The sequence below is a fragment of the Bombyx mandarina genome, chromosome 16 (assembly GCF_030267445.1).
Source record: "Bombyx mandarina strain Sakado chromosome 16, ASM3026744v2".
In the NCBI taxonomy this organism is placed as follows: domain Eukaryota; kingdom Metazoa; phylum Arthropoda; class Insecta; order Lepidoptera; family Bombycidae; genus Bombyx; species Bombyx mandarina.
Window position 1 is genome coordinate 8,346,699 of NC_143222.1, and position 16,920 is coordinate 8,363,618.

General features: G+C 37.4%; 1 protein-coding gene across 7 annotated transcripts in view; it reads left to right on the forward strand.

Annotated features, from left to right (window-relative positions):
• The window catches only part of LOC114250365 (T-box transcription factor TBX2), a 128,929-nt gene that overhangs the window by 76,487 nt on the left and 35,522 nt on the right, over positions 1–16,920 (forward strand). The gene's annotated exons all lie outside the window — the stretch shown is intronic.

Sequence of the window (16,920 nt, forward strand, 5' to 3'; positions counted from 1 at the left end):
ACGAACTTGGGCAATCAAAGAGAGACTAACAACTATAAAATACAAGAGTCATATTTCCTGTTGGTATGTTTGTGAATCAAAAAAAAAAATTATAAATAAAAAAAATTATTATTCATGTAGCTCTGAACTTTCAAATCGTCATAACATAACCTCGAATATATTTGCAAATTGAAAAATAGATTATGCTTTATGGAACAATGACAACGACGCATTATTTTAGGTTTAATAGAATACTCCGTGAAAAAAAAATCGCGCCAAACATTTAAATTATCCATAAATTTTATATGGTTCTGTTTATTTCTCTTGAACAAGTAAATTAATTGACTATAATATTTTCTTCGGTTTTTACAAGTCGTAGAAACAATTAAAACTACTAGTGGTCACCCGGTAGTCGAAATTAGACTATAATTAATTGAAATTATAAGTTTGTACACTATTATGATTCTATTTTCAAAGACTATACTTCTATAATCACAAATTTCACCAAGACTACGCTATAGAAAAATATTAATAAAGACAAACAATATTTAATCTATTCTCGATTTGACCACAGACGTCAAGAACAAAAGTTTGACAATAAATAAATAGTATGCATGCGTGCGTGCGTCAAATACATGGTAGTGTGTGTAATGTTTTCTTTATTGATTTAATGTATCTTTTATGCATTATTTAAAAAAAATATTAGCATTGTGCACTTCTTCTCTATATTCTCTATAAGTGTGGAAAATTTCATACTCCTCCGTCAGCGCAATTTTCGTAAAAAGGGATACAAAGTTTTTGCTTCGCATATTAATATATAGATTTTAATTATTTAATTTCGCGGTTTTTATTTCTTTTCAAAATATATTTCTGACGTTTTCGCGGTCACGGAGTAATTGGCTCCTTGATATATACCGTACAAGCTCACACGATCGCCGGGTAGTGTAGGGCGGCGCCCTGGTTGACTAATAGTACTGTCTCCCGTGGGCGGACACGAGTGATCGATGATATAACTCAACTAAACGCCGAGGGAAAATATCTGATCGTATTCGATAACATAATGAAATGTTTTCATGAAATCTTTTACGTTTAATTCGGGCTAAATTCGGCTAACAAACGTTTGGCTGATATGTCGTTTTGTTTGAACGCGTAAAACCAACTAACTCTCCACCCGCCGTAAAGTGGTCACTGTTGACCATGGACATCACAACGTAAGTGTCGTTATCCTTGAGATATGTAGTCGAAATTGACGGCTGTTGACCCTTGCGGTCTCTATTCGCCCTATAAACAACTAACTAAAGTATTATAATAAAGCTAAAGCCAACGTAACTCAAGGCAAGCCAAACTTTCTAGAAGTACATTCTTGAGATATTCCAACGAATACTACAATTACGTTCTGTAGATCGGATGGTAACTTTTTTAAAGTATTTACAATTTAAAGGAGTTTATTAATTTAAATTCAAAAAGTTTGGTCACCCTTACGCAATGATCATATCACATACAACAAACAAAACATTTTAATTATAATGATAATGGTGATGGTTTCCGTATTCATTCCGCTTAGATAGATAAACAATTCATTAGATTAAAGTCCTTTTACGGTTTAGGCTATACGACTCTTGGTAATAGGTATTTAGTGATTCACATGTTTTCGTGGTAACGAAAGATATTAAGTTCAAAATTGTGAATAAAATTAATATCAGCTCACCCTACGTGCGCAAAGACTTAAAATAACTTAAAATCGAAGGACTCATGAAATGCAACTTAAGAAATTATAGTATTTTAATACCGAAGACCGGTAGCTAATCCCTTTAAGATAAAACTCGAGACGCGTTCATATCAACAACGATTATAAACTCGTATTGAATTGAGTGACATTCCGTGTTACTCGAATGTAGGGTAGATGGAAAATATTGTTTAACGTTGGTGGTCCGCTTTTTTAATTGCCAGATCACTGTTCAATGATAAACCTTAATCTTTTGTATCTATAAAATTGGACCTATAAAATTTTAAACTTTCTCAAATTTTCTTTTTTTTTAAAATTCAAAATTGAATTTAGAATTTACTCAAATTGATACTCTATTATTGTACAGGTAATATTAGGATTAATTTTTTATCTATGAAAATCCGTGTTAGTAATTTTTCGCGCGAATATGTATACGGAATAATAAATCTTTTAAATATATTCTGTTGCTACAATAAATTTTTTGGTGAACAAATGAAGTTATAAGTGTAGTTAGTAATTATAACGCATCTTTTGGGGGTCTGTGTATTAAAGCAGACGGTTAGTAATAAAATGAAAGACGCTTATTGTTAAAAACATTATTTTAATTACAAACGTTAAGATTATTCGTGATTGAGAATATGCCCATCTATGTAAAAAACTTTTGTGTTATTCACCTGTTATGTATCTAAACTGGGAACTAAGTAAAAAACATCGAATTAAAATACATGGAATTGAATGGACTATGACATGTCCTTCTTCAAACGAGGCTTGTGGAGAGTATTAAGCGGTAGGCAGCGGCTTGGCTCTGCCCCTGGCATTGCTGAAGTCCATGGGCGACGGTAACCACTCACCATCAGGTGCGCCGTATGCCCGTCTGCCTACAAAAGCAATAATATATATATATATATATATATACAACTGGACGTTTGAAAAAAAAAAGAATCTTAATTGCATTGAGAAATCGTCAAAGCAACCTTTAAACGGTCTACATCAAGAGATACACATCAGCCAACACTTCGGAAGCAAACAAACTTAATAATGACCAAAAAATTACGAATTCAAAAACGAGAGCCTTAAAACAAACCAGTATAAAGTTTAAATTTGCTTATGCTCTTTTAAATGACGGTTCAGCTCACGGAGAACAAAAAGAGACTTGAGAATAAGCTTTAAGTTTGTTGATAAGAGGAAATAAAAAGCTGAATTTAAATACGCTATCGGGTGTATTGGTGGTCGTATTAACATGGACAATGAAAAACATTGAGCGGACTTAAAATCATCTAATATTTTAAAGCTAACTTTTTTGTATCAATAGTTTTGTTTGTTTCATAAATTGGAAAAATAAGTTAAAGGAATTCAATAATCTCATGAAAATTGAACACATACGAAATGTAACTTTGCCCTAGCTGTCTCTCGGGTAGCACATACACCAAGCAAGGAGAAACAAACTAAAAAGAGTTTCTTTTCAATTAAAAAAAAACAATTATGCAGACCATATATTATGTAGCTGTCAAGATACCTAACAAAGTAAGATATCAATCAACTGCCGTCAGATCGAAAACCGTATTATTATCGTTTTAATACCCACTCCACTCGACTATCGTCTCCATTCAATAAAATAATACAAATACCAACAGCGATTACAATGAAAGCCTCCTCCTATCTGAAGGCCAGCTACCGAGCGGCTGATCAAAGCAAGCCGGCAGATAGCGCTAAAACACTCATTTGTTTTGTCACTCGACCACCGACTAATGCTCCCCTCTCTGCCCCCTTTTTACCCCCCTCATCTAGTCTCATCAGAGCTCTATCATCCCCCTCTATTTTACGAGTTATGCTGATTCTAAGTGCGCCCGCGCAAGCTTTGATGTAAGCCGCGGTCACAGCAGTTTAATTTTCAATTGTTTGCGATTTACTTACGCATATTTGCTTCGTGTACATTAAGCAGGTTTCTTTGTATTTTTTCAATGCTAATTACTTGATCATTTAATTTTTAAAAACCTTTGAACGTGAGAATAAATTGGAAATTTGCAATTTTTTTTTTAAATCAAATTCAACTTTAATCGTTTTTGCTAATATATAGTACAAATTTTAATTATAATTCTGTTGCCATCATCGCCTATTAGTCGCCCGCGTATAACGAGTCTAGTAATCATGATTAACTGTGAATAAAATGCAATGAATTTAGTATATGATTGAATGAATAAACATGAATTTCAGGAAAACTGAAAAAATGTTTTGCAATTTATCACGTAAGGCACTACACGCTCGATACACGAGTCAGGTGCGAGATTAATGACAAGTCAAAGGCTAAACTCATTAATGAATCATAGGCCGGACAAATACCTCGCGTAGCTCCTACTAATATACCTTTTACACAGATAGCCTCTAAATATTTTTCGTTTATAAACATTATCACATGAGATGAAGAGATAAAACGATATTTTACATAATTTTACTTGAAAAGAGCATTAGCGGCTCTCGAAAAGATTCTGGATTTAATGGTGTTTTGTGCTTAATAACTTTAGGAATGTTATTAAAGAAATTGAAGCCTGATATTAAAATACAGAATTTTGCACGAAGTGATGCCAAATGCTTTGTACTCGATTACACTGTTACAGAAGACACAATGTGTCCCTTTGCTGGTGATTTCCAAAGAATCAATTTATATGAATTTTTATTAAATATTATTTGAATTATAGTATTTAGGCTCTGAGAAATATATCAATGATTTGAAAAAAACTAGTCCTTAAAGCAAAAGAATACACTTTAGCCACAAAAGAATCGGTTATGATTAAAATAATACTTACAATAAACACGTACCTTTTGCCAATTGCGTTTTAATAAAGGCCGAATTTTGAGCGAGCCATTAATTGAAATGCAATAATAACCGGGGCCGAATAAATTCGCATGAGGCCCCGATACACATGCGGCCGTAAAGAGGTCTTTATGCCAAACAAATCGGCCTCCTTTGAGAGGTTCAAACGAGCCGCTCGTAATCGCGTTATTTTATTTGTAGTTATTTTATTTATCGGTGGTCATTGAGCAGTTATTCGCAGAGGTGCAAGTCCGTTGAAACGGTCGGGTGTGGTGGCGGCTTCATGCCCGATTCGTCTCGACAACGATACGATTGCGCGTGGGAAGAGACCAACTTAACTAATTATTCTGTTACAATGTATGTTAACAAGTTTCGCTTGTAAATGACGCGATAAATTTAACTTAGGTTTTCTTTTTTGATGTAAAACATATATAGCTGCACGTAAAACCGATTTCTGGCGTGGCGATGCATGCCGTGGCGACGCGTCGCCATGCGCAATCGACTATGCGATTCTCTTCCACTCGATCCGGCGTTAAGCCATCTCTCTCGCTACACTGAGCTCGGATACCTATAGTGTATACTCCGTAGTGTATACAGTGTTGTTTACTACAGTACACATAACCTGTGTTTTACTTGAAAACAAATCATTTTTTCGTAATATTTTATTTTATCATTATGACATATTTAGTTCCTCTCACAATCTGTTCTTTTCTGCATATTACTTTTACAAAATAATGTCGATGTTTCACATCTGCCAGGCGTCCCGTGACGGCTCACATTTTTTTTTGTGCATACATTTTCGCGATCACCTTTGGTTTTTAGGATACTGGAACCCGTGGTCAGTCCAGTTTAAGAGCTTGGTTCGAAGTCTCAATACTTCTCCCCTGGCTTTTACCATTTTCGACTATCAAGTCCCGCATATACTGCGCGTCCACTAGGCGCGTGAGTATAAAGATTCGGCCCTAAGCCCGAAAAAGGGTTTAAAGTCTCAGTTGCGTTGAAACAACGGTTATAACGTCTTTTCGGCCGAAATATGTTTTTTTTTTACTACCTAAGCTGATGGTCTATAGAGACCATGTCAGCGTCATCGGGCTAGTAGGTGAGCTCACGGGGCTCAGACCTGACGATGTTACTAACATGAATCCTAGCAAGAGTCGTGCTTCGCAGAATCTACCACCGGATTGGAAACGCGACCCACTGAGAAGATCCGGCGAGAAACTCAGTGGGCTATAGCTCCGTGGTACAAGCAAAAAAGAATATTGGTACAAACACATCCCGTTATTGCTTATGGCTAAAAACATCATTTATTACCATCATTTTTATCGGATGTCTTCAAAGTACGTATATTCTTTTGCAACTTTCAAAATAGTCATAAAACACAGGCTATATATCGAATTCTCTTTTGTAGATTCTAAAATAGAATACTCTGTTTTATAATCTATGACCATTCCACGATTCACGACAAAGTACAAGCATATTGGTAGCAGTTCTAAATGCATTTTAATACACCTTGAATATTCCGTCAATTTATCGAGTCGTAAAATATTAAAATTATGTACTGATAAAAAAAAAATAACAAAAAAACTTTCTTTAACAACAAAACATAAATTAAAATTATCATTTAACTTCTTCATTTACGGATTCGTCACGTACAAACATCAGAAAAGAAAATTGGATTTTTTTTTCACAAAAAAATAATAATGTAATCTGATGAGTTTTTTGAAACAAAGAATTTTAGTGAGGTTTGTTAACCTTCGTCTTTGAATTACAGGTTGTTCGAATCAGAGGGTTGAAAGATGTGAATTATTTTATATTAGATTTTGATTTATTTCAGATGTTGTTAATATTTTATTTATTTTTATAACCTTGTGTGTTTAAAAATGTTTATTATTTTTATTTTTTATTGCTTAGATGGGTGGACGAGCGCACATGCCACCTGGTGTTAAGTGGTTACTGGAGCCCATAGACATCTACAATGTAAATGCGCCACCCACCTTGAGATATAAGTTCTAAGGTCTCAGTATAGTTACAACGGCTACCCCACCCTTCAAACCGAAACACATTACTGCTTCACGGCAGAAATAGGCGGGGTGGTGGTACCTACCAGTGTGGACTCACAAGAGGTCCTACCACCAGTGAAAATCTTTACTCGTCTCTTACAAGGCAAGATAATTAGTAATATTCCGTGTCTGAACTATTTTTTTATGTTCAGTTCAGTTCAGTGACCTTTATATAAAACTAACAACAAAAGTTTTCTCATTTATTTATTCCTAAACGGATTTTTTATTTTTTAAACGTTGGCAACATTGAGGAATAAATTCGAAACTCCTATTATTTGTCTAATGTATTAAGAGCTCGATATATCAATAACGTGTTGATAACAGAAAAGAAAAAAGGAAAGCCATAAAATTACTTCGGTCTCTATAATTCGTTTGAGGTCCCCGGGACCACCAGAAGCGATCTTTTATCTATTTAATTACCGGATTTCGAACACGTTTTAAGTTAATTGAGGCGCTTCTGAACCCGGGCCGACCGTAGATTAGCGATGCATTACCGAGTGCTATGTCTATGTATGTAGACTTCGAAATCGTAAAGGAAAAAGGAATCGTTTTAAACATTAACTCTTTATACCAAAAACAAAATTAATTTTAAAATTTGGTCACACTTTAGAATTCCTCATTATCAAGGTTAAATGCCTTTATTCATAAAAATTGCGACAAAAGAAAGACAAAAGAAAACTTTTTTTTTATTGCTTATATTGGCGGACGAGCTCACAGCCCACCTTTTGAAGTCGTCGTGGCCTAAAGGATAAGACGTCCGGTGCATTCGTGTTGAAGCGATGCACCGGTGTTCGAATCCCGCAAGCGGGTATCAATTTTTCAAATGAAATACGTACTCAACAAATGTTCACGATTGACTTCCACGGTGAAGGAATAACATCGTGTAATAAAAATCAAACCCGCAAAATTATAATTTTCGTAATTACTGGTGGTAGGACCTCTTGTGAGTCCGCGCGGGTGGGTACCACCACCCTGCCTATTTCTGCCGTGAAGCAGTAATGCGTTTCGGTTTGAAGGGTGGGGCAGCCGTTGTAACTATACTTGAGACCTTAGAACTTATTCTCAAGGTGAGTGGCGCATTTACGTTGTGGATGTCTATGGGCTCAAGTTACCACTTAACACCAGGTGGGCTGTGAGCTCGTCCACCCATCTAAGCAATAAATAAAAAAAAACCTGGTGTTAAGTGGTTACTGGAGCCCATAGACATTTACAACGTAAATGCGCCACCCACCTTAACATATAAGTTCTAAGATCTCACTCAGTATAGTTACAACGGCTGCCCCACCCTTCAAACCGAAACGCATTATTGCTTCACGGCAGAAATAGGCAAGGTGGTGATACCTATCCGTGCGGACTCGCAAGAGGACCTACCAGCAGTTTTTGTTATTTTGAAGAAAACTCCCAAACATTATCGGTAGCGTGTACACAATACCAAAGATAAGCTAGCTAACCCATTGAAATATTTCTCGAACAAGCATAATGTTTGTAATTCAGCGATAAATGTAATAATAAAATATTATTAATATACCCTGGCGGCCATTGCGAGGCGTGACGTAATAGCTTAAGCCTCTTCCACACTGAACACTAATCCGACGTTTCTATTGTTTGTGCACCCCTTGGAACGCACCCTAGCTTAGTTCCGAGATAATTTATTTATGTTTTCAATGTACTGTAAGCTTTAGGATATAAGGATGAGAATCGATTGTATTAGATTTTTTTCGACTGGAGTCATTGGTTAACATGATGTTTCCAAGTTTGCGATAGTTTCTGTGATTATTTGTAGTAACAATTTTTTGTCTGAACAACAAATGCTACCTCTATTTTGATTTAATTTGGTTCATTGCTATGTTATATCCTAAATATACATACAATGATGAAATGGGTCTATTCTTTGATTCTTTAGTCGGCGATAACCCATACGAAAGCTTTTACAGCCAGAAGATCGTATCTGATCTGTCTGACGGGCAATTAGAAGACATCGTCATCATCGTCATCATTAACAGTCTATTTTAGTCCACTATGGGACCAAGGACCTCTCCCAAAGCAAGCCACGTGACCCGGTCCATCAACTACCCACTATTCTATGCCACCCGACTTTAGAATGTAGGTACTTTCCTCCACTACCTATACGCAACAACATGAACATGTCAAACTCTGGTAACGAACTCATCATTCAGCTATTTGCGATAATTCATACAGTTGTTTCTTTTTTTTTTAGTAAAACATACTATAATTTGAAATACTTTTACTGAGGAATCAATAATCAAAATAAAGAATTTATTTGTTGTTTAAAAAACAACATGGAATTGAGCTTAGGATCGTTAGTCTGTCTCTTTTTTGCCCTTGTTAGTATATGAACATACGGCCCACCTGATGGTGAGTGGTTACCGTCGCTCATGGATTTCAGCAATGCTAGGCGTAGAGCCAAGCCGCTGCCTACTGCTCGTTCTTTTAGGTCATAAATAATTCGTTAGATATTCATAATGATAATCGATTGTTACTATTAATCGTAATCGTAACAGTTTCATCCCTGTGTCAATTGAGGCTTGATAAGATACCTCGACGGAAGACAACGGTATGACTGTGTATCCCTTGCATTGCTTACAGCCATGAGCAATAGAGACAATAATTCCTTTTCATTGGAAAACAACAAAAATTAATAGTACCCCTTACAAACCTTTTCCTTTCAATTTCAAGCGCTTAGTAAGAAGCTGGCTAGTTGTTCACGAAGCATTAATTCGTTGTGGTTCGAAGCTTAGATTCGCAGGGAGTACCTGAGTTAGCTTTAAGTATATTTACCTGAATTGGAAACATGCAAAAACAGCGTGTGTGTAAATAGTTTTATGTACATGCAAATTTACTGACAAAACAACATTTACATTTTACAAAGCAATGATTTCGTCGATTCATTGTCTCTTCATTAATTCTAAATAATTTTAACATATGATATAAATAAATAGCAATGCAATATAGTTCATTAGCAGGCGCATTATAGTCTGAAATAAGTTTAAAAGGAATGGAAATTGGGAAAACAGTTAACATAAAAAAAATGTATCACAAAGAAATTCGAAGATGGGTTATCCTTAACAATAAAAACAATTCGATGACTTAATTTTACTCTAAGAAAACATACTAAAGCATCATCATATACATAACTAGAAAATAACAATGTCGGAACATCACCTTTCGACTTGATGACTATGAATGACAACTCTTAATGGCCCAACAAAATGTCAGCCTATACAAATGTGTGATATCGCCCTTACTCACCGGTACAAGGGTGTCAATGAGATTACGAATGGCGCCTCGTGATTGGTCAAACTGGTTGACGTCACAGGCATCCGGTCACGCCCCGCACGGTCGAATTACCGGATCAGTATGTCCGGCATTACTGGCGTCGAGGATAACATCAGGAAATTGACTATTCGGGTATTCGGCCAAACACCAAGCTACTCGACTATTCGAGCAGTAATTTTTCGCATACGATACAAGCTTATCGTTCTTGAGAAACCACAGACGTTCTGATCAGAGGACCGGTCTGTACAAGCTTGTAGGTGCTTACCAAATTTGGGCGTTCAACAAGGCTGTTTGATCAACAAGATTTGGATTTTTTTTAAAGTCCTTATTTATCAAACCGTATTACGGTCTTTAACGTTGAATTACCCACAGACACAGCCCACTGAGTTTCTCGCCGGATCTTCTCAGTGGGGCGCGTTTCCGATCCGGTGGTAGATTCTGCAAAGCGCTGCTCTTGCTAGGGCCAGTGTTAGCAACACTCCAGTTTGAGCCCCGTGAGCTCACCTATACGTTAGGGCGAAGCTGAAGTACCCTCTTAAGGCTATCAGCATAGGTAGGAGATAAAAAAAGAGGTTGAATGGGGCAGGGACCGAACCTCCTACAAGGTCCCCGCGACTGGGGACGCACAGGGTATCTGTCACTAGATGGTCTGCAGATGCTGGATGCGGACCGCGGGCCCAAGGATGGAATTAAGGGCCTACTCACTAAATGATCAGAACCCAGAAGGGGCAAGGGGGTTACCGCAGTCAACACAGTTAGTGGTTACACAACAGATGCCTCACACCAAATTCTAAACGTCACTTAAAAAGATGAATAAGTCTATCGTGAATTTTTTTTATTGCGTAGCTGGGCGGACGCTCACAGCCCACCTGGTGTTAAGTGGTTACCGAAACCCATTGACATCTACAACATCAACACAGTTAGTGGTTACACAACAGATGCCTCACACCAAATTCTAAACGTCACTTAAAAAGATGAATAAGTCTATCGTGAAATTTTTTTATTGCGTAGCTGGGCGGACGCTCACAGCCCATCTGGTGTTAAGTGGTTACCGAAACCCATTGACATCTACAACGTAAATGCCACCACCCACCTTGAGATATGAGTTCTAAGGTATCAGTATAGTTACAACGGCTGCTCTACCTTTCAAATCGAAACGCATTACTGCTTCACGGCAGAAATAGGCAGGGTGTTGTGCCATACAGCAAACACATTCTAAAGACAAGATTCCAATCCTATTTTCAAAGATTTGCATACGAAATTTTACACATTGTAAGAAAACAATACAATAGCAAATCTTTCTGTATGATTAACTGGAAATATCTTAAAGGACACACATTTATTGGAAATACGTTCACGCGACTATCCATTGATGGTACTATTTTATAAATCTGTCTCCTGATTGAGCCCTTGACTTCGCCCACCCATCTTGATGAAGCTGGATAAACTTTTAAGCCACCAGCTAGATCCATCCATAGAAAAAAACCCGAAAAGCCAACCACGAATCTATAAAATTCGTTTGAATATACTATGCGCAAAATGCCTTCACTAAACAAATTGAAAGATATAAATTATTATGATGTTCCAATACTTACTATATAATTTAAGAGTCATTTGAAATATTCTCGTCTATCTGAATTACAGACATTATTATTTAACGGGCTCCCACCACAATTCTAGCCGTGGCCATGACGCTTGCAACACACCGAATTATCGGAAACTAATCAAATGTGTAGGTAATTCGTGGTAGAAGCCCGTATGTGTAACATTTAGTCCTGACGTAGCGGTATTCTGAACAGATCTGATAAACGTAATAGCTTGTAAGTATTTATTAATAATCTAAACAACTTTAATGAATTTGGAATAAATTAAGTCTAAAACATGAAATGCAGGTACGAAATTTAATAAATAAATAATATAATTATAAATAAATAAATAATGGAGCCTCTCGGTCTGCGGAGGGACTTCGGTTCCCTCTGTATTTTGTACCGTATGTTCCATGGGGAGTGCTCTGAGGAATTGTTCGAGATGATACCGGCATCTCGTTTTTACCATCGCACCGCCCGCCACCGGAATAGAGTTCATCCATACTACCTGGAGCCACTGCGGTCATCCACAGTGCGTTTCCAGAGATCTTTTTTGCCACGTACCATCCGGCTATGGAATGAGCTCCCTTCCACGGTGTTTCCCGAGCGCTATGACATGTCCTTCTTCAAACGAGGCTTGTGGAGAGTATTAAGCGGTAGGCAGCGGCTTGGCTCTGCCCCTGGCATTGCTGAAGTCCATGGGCGACGGTAACCACTCACCATCAGGTGGGCCGTATGCTCGTCTGCCTACAAGGGCAATAAAAAAAAAATAAAAAAAAAATATAAATAATAAATAAATATTTACTAACAATCACGCCACGTTAACTAGTACCGTGATAAGTTCGTAAAGAACTTGTGTTACAGGTACCAGATAACGGAAATAAATGTAAGATTTTTATTATACACATACATATATTTAATATACATCCATAACCCTGGAAAAGACATTTATATTTATCATACAATATCTTCCCTTGGCGGGATTCGAACCCGCGACCCCTGTATGTAGTGACAATGTCACTTACCACTACACCAGACGGCCGTTAAAATAATAATATAATAAATAGTTATAAAAAATAATATTAATAAATAGTTGTAAAAAAAATAGTTAATACGGAGTATATTGAAAAATCTGCTATTTAAAACCGCCATAAGGAACACACAACAAACAAACGCCGACGGAATCAGCTTTTTCCTGTTAAACATTTAAAAAAAAAATCACATGATACACATTGTCTCCGAACAACACAATATGCTTTCGGTTCTCTGAGGTCATCAAAGTCTAGAAAGTTATAGCCGCATTCCCGGGGTGGCGCGACCATCGCTGCCCAGGCTTAGGGCCACTGTGGACCCGCGTAATTGGCCCTGGCGCCTGTCTGCTGCTATAGTTTTACTCCTTTTTTGACCTCGGGCGATCGTCCCACAATTTTTTTGTTCGACGCTTGTTGGTTTTGAGAATTAGCATGTCTTATTAGCATAGCTGTCGTGATAAGCGTGATTGCTGTTTTAACAGCTCGGCGGTTTGAACCGAGTGTGGTATAAGCGAACTTTTTTTGGATGTTGGTAATTCATTGTTAAATCACAATAAAATATTCTTGGTAAATTGAAAAGAAGCAAACAAGTGTACAGATAAATCGAATAGCTTTGCGAGTTTCAAGATAATTTTTGCTTATTTTTCGGAATAAATAAACTTTCTAAAATAGTAACTCTGAGATCTGACATTTTGAATGGATCATCGAGATTAGGAAATCAATTAAATCAGCTAAACGATACACCGAATTCAACAATTGTTTTCGACATGCGTTCGCGAGGCTGCGAGTCACAAAAAAACCAACAAAGCGCAGACAAAAGCCGACTGAGGCGATGTTTCCGTTAAAATATGCGTCTGCGCTCCGGTCACCGAATCGGTAATATTGTTAACAGGGAGTAAAATGACTACACAGGAAACCAAAAGGAGAATTATGCATCATCTCGGGAATTTCTCAATAAGACGTGTCGTGCGCGTGGGGCCGACGCGGGCGCCGCCCCGTGGCGCGTCGGTGGCGCCTCCAGCGAGCGCACATCGTCTCTCTCGCTCGCGCACGGGTGGCCACCTCACGCGCACTCCAGCTAACCCTCGCTCACGAGTGAGGATCCTCATTTAAACACGGACCTCGCGACCTGTATCATTAATCTATTACCGTACGGTGGGCTCGTGTACGTGCGGTATACCTACATCTTCTTTTTAATACGCTTTTATTAGCTTCAGACGTACGTACGTTATAGTATGTAACGGAATCTTTGAACATGATTTTGACCCCTTCAAAACGTCGGATTAACTCGAAATTTGGTATAATTATTAAGGACCGATGATAATTAAATATTAAAAAAAAATTGAAAAATTGAAATTCAACTAAAAAATGAAAAATAAATAATAGTTTAAAAAAACTAACAAATTACGCTTTTATAAAAAATGTAACTAAAAAAATAGAAAATAAATTTGAATTAAAAATAGTGTAAGAAAAAATGATTTTATTGTAAAAAAAGCGTGGGATGCATGGTATCAGTAGTTATAAATATTTTATGAACAGATATGAGTAGAAGGCTTATTTTGATAATATCTTGAAAAGCACCCAGTAATTTGCTAGTTTTTTTACTATTATTTATTTATTTTCACATCGACGACGTATCGGCCGGCGGCCGGCTCGGTGAAAGGTAACCGATATTCGGTTTTATGGCGCTTAATTAGCGTTGATCTTTCGCTGTGTCGGCGGATCGACGCCACCGCGCAGTCTTTCCATATAAGTCCGTCCACCTTCATTGGCCGATATCTTGTCGTCGGATCAGATCCGGACATCACTCACGTACACTCATGTATGTACGTCAGGATCGGACGTAGGTGTAAATAGTTTTCGCGGTTTAATTGTCCGCATTCCCAGACTTTGTCGTTACAATGTAAGGTACATTGATGACTGGTAAAGAATTTTATTACTGGTGGTAGGACCTCTAGTGAATCCGCACGGGTAGGTACCACCACCCTGCCTATTTCTACCGTGAAGCAGCAACGTGTTTCGGTTTGAAGGGTGGAGCAGCCATTGTAACTATACTGAGACCTTAGGACTTATATATCATGGTGGGTGGCACATTTACGTTGTAAATGTCTATGGGCTCCAGTTACCACTTAACACCAGGTGGGCTGTGAACTCGTCCACACGTCTAAGTAATAAAAAAACGGTATTTTCACGAGGACTGTCCAGTGCGTTCTGTGGACATTAAGTGCGGTGCCAAATTATTTTCACATTTTTTTCCTACCTAACCTGATAGCCTTGAGAGGCTATTTCAGGGTAACCGTAACTAATAGGTGAGCTCACGGGGCTAAAACCAGAGTGATGCTAACACTGACCCTAGCAAGAGCAGTGCTTCGCAGAATCTACCATTGGATCGGAAACGCGGTCCACTGAGAAGATCCGGCGAGAAACTCAGTGGGCTGTGTCTATTCACATTCCCACAAGCAGACGCTAATTACAGGCTCGATACAGTCCCGGTTCGATCGGCGTCTGATTAAGTTCTCAACGTTTTGAACTTGCGTAACCTAACGTGCTCTGCGCGAGCCTTGCCTGCTTTGTTTTAATCAGAGCGTTATTTTCAGAGTGTCAGAAGCGCCACTTATTTCAGTGCACACCACGGCGTTTCTGAATTAAACTCGATTACATCCCGCGGTTTTGTCGCTTCACAATTAAAACCGCACAAATATAGCTTCATAGAGAGTAACGTCAAAAATGTGATGTGTATGTAATGGAATTTGTTTAATCTCGAATGTCATTAAGCACTTAACGTAAAAATTGATATTGCAGCGATATTGAAAGTTCCATTTATTCTATCGCATATATCGCCTTCTCGCATTAAAACTGTATAATCTCAAAACTTACTAATTTTACAGGAGAGTGTTTTAAAGGTGTAATCATCTTTGCAACATATTTTTTTTTTACCACATACATTATTTGTCTTTTAAAGTAAGATAAAATTATGTATTAATTTTGTTAATAGTAGTCAAAACATAGGTAAACTAAACTACGCTCTTTTGACAGTATTTATGAGAAAAATACTGGTGATACCAAATGATTACGCATTTCGAATATTTTTGGAAATTGGACACTTTCAATGCGAAAAGACGATATATCGGTGGAGTAGTTCGCAGTCCGTCAAGTATTAAGTTGTTCTTAAGTGGAATGCTGCCAACTGGCTTGAAACAGGAAGTCGGCTATCCCACCCTTCAAATCGGAAGGTACTTCGAGTAGCAGACAGAGCGGGTGGTGGCCTTCCCTTGCGAGCTCACAAGACGCCCTATAGACAACCGATGTGTATAAAACACACATAAACACCTTTTAATTAGCTGGTACACGCGCTGTAAGTGCTGTAGATGTGTACGTAGACTGTCCAGATATCTGCCAATAAAAATTGTTTGCTTGTGAATACTTGACCATTTCTTAAAAGAGTTAGATACGACAAAAACATGATTTGATTTTTTTAAATTACGAATTTCGAAAATGTGATTCTATTTACTTGTACCTATACTTATGTAGAGCATCTCTATGTTTACGGACATTGGTTACTGAACCTTTTATTTAATATAGTTGTCTAATCTTCTATAATTCGTTCAGCAAAATCACAAAGGCTTACTCAAATTTTAATGATATATTTTTTAAATAACTCCGGGTATAAGGTAAAGCAGTCTGATATCCATTTTCCCACACCTCAAATACTAAAATTGTTTCGCAGAGTTAATACAAGTTTTCTTCAAATGAGGCTTAAAAGTGCTTACGCCTTGACTATGCCTATTCAATCATGACCATCGGTCTTCTGCTCGTGATTCTAATTTAAAAAGATGTGTGGTGTCGTGGGACACCGGATAGGAACGAAGTTCCTTATTATAAAAATATTTATTTAAAGTTCTATTCGAGGTATAAAGAAAATAAAACTGGAGGTTTCGCAACAACCCGCGGTCAATCGGTAACGTGCGAACTTATTGTGGTACACTTCATTCACGGTTGTTTGCATAAGAGTTAGTGTATTGCGCAAACGAAAGCTCTGAGATCGTGGTCAATGAATGATAAAAAAAAATGTTATAATTTTTTTTGTACGTTATTACAAAGTTAAGTCGTACACTGTGTGCATTACTAATAAAAATCTTACGTTACGGACGTTTTTTCCCGGTTAGGGTACCCCTCCGCATCGTCTCATAAGGAACTTCGTTCCAAAGAAAAACTTCGTAGTAATTTGAACTTTATAAATGTATAACAAAAATACCTGTCCGCGCGAAGCTGGAATAGGCTACCAGCGAATTGGAAATGAAAAAAAAACTCGGTAAAAAAATCATAAACAAATAGAATCATGCGAATAAAACTAAAACTAATTATGTATTAGAAATAACAAACTTACAATATCATTTATTCGTTCATTGTAATTCTGCACGTTGTTACT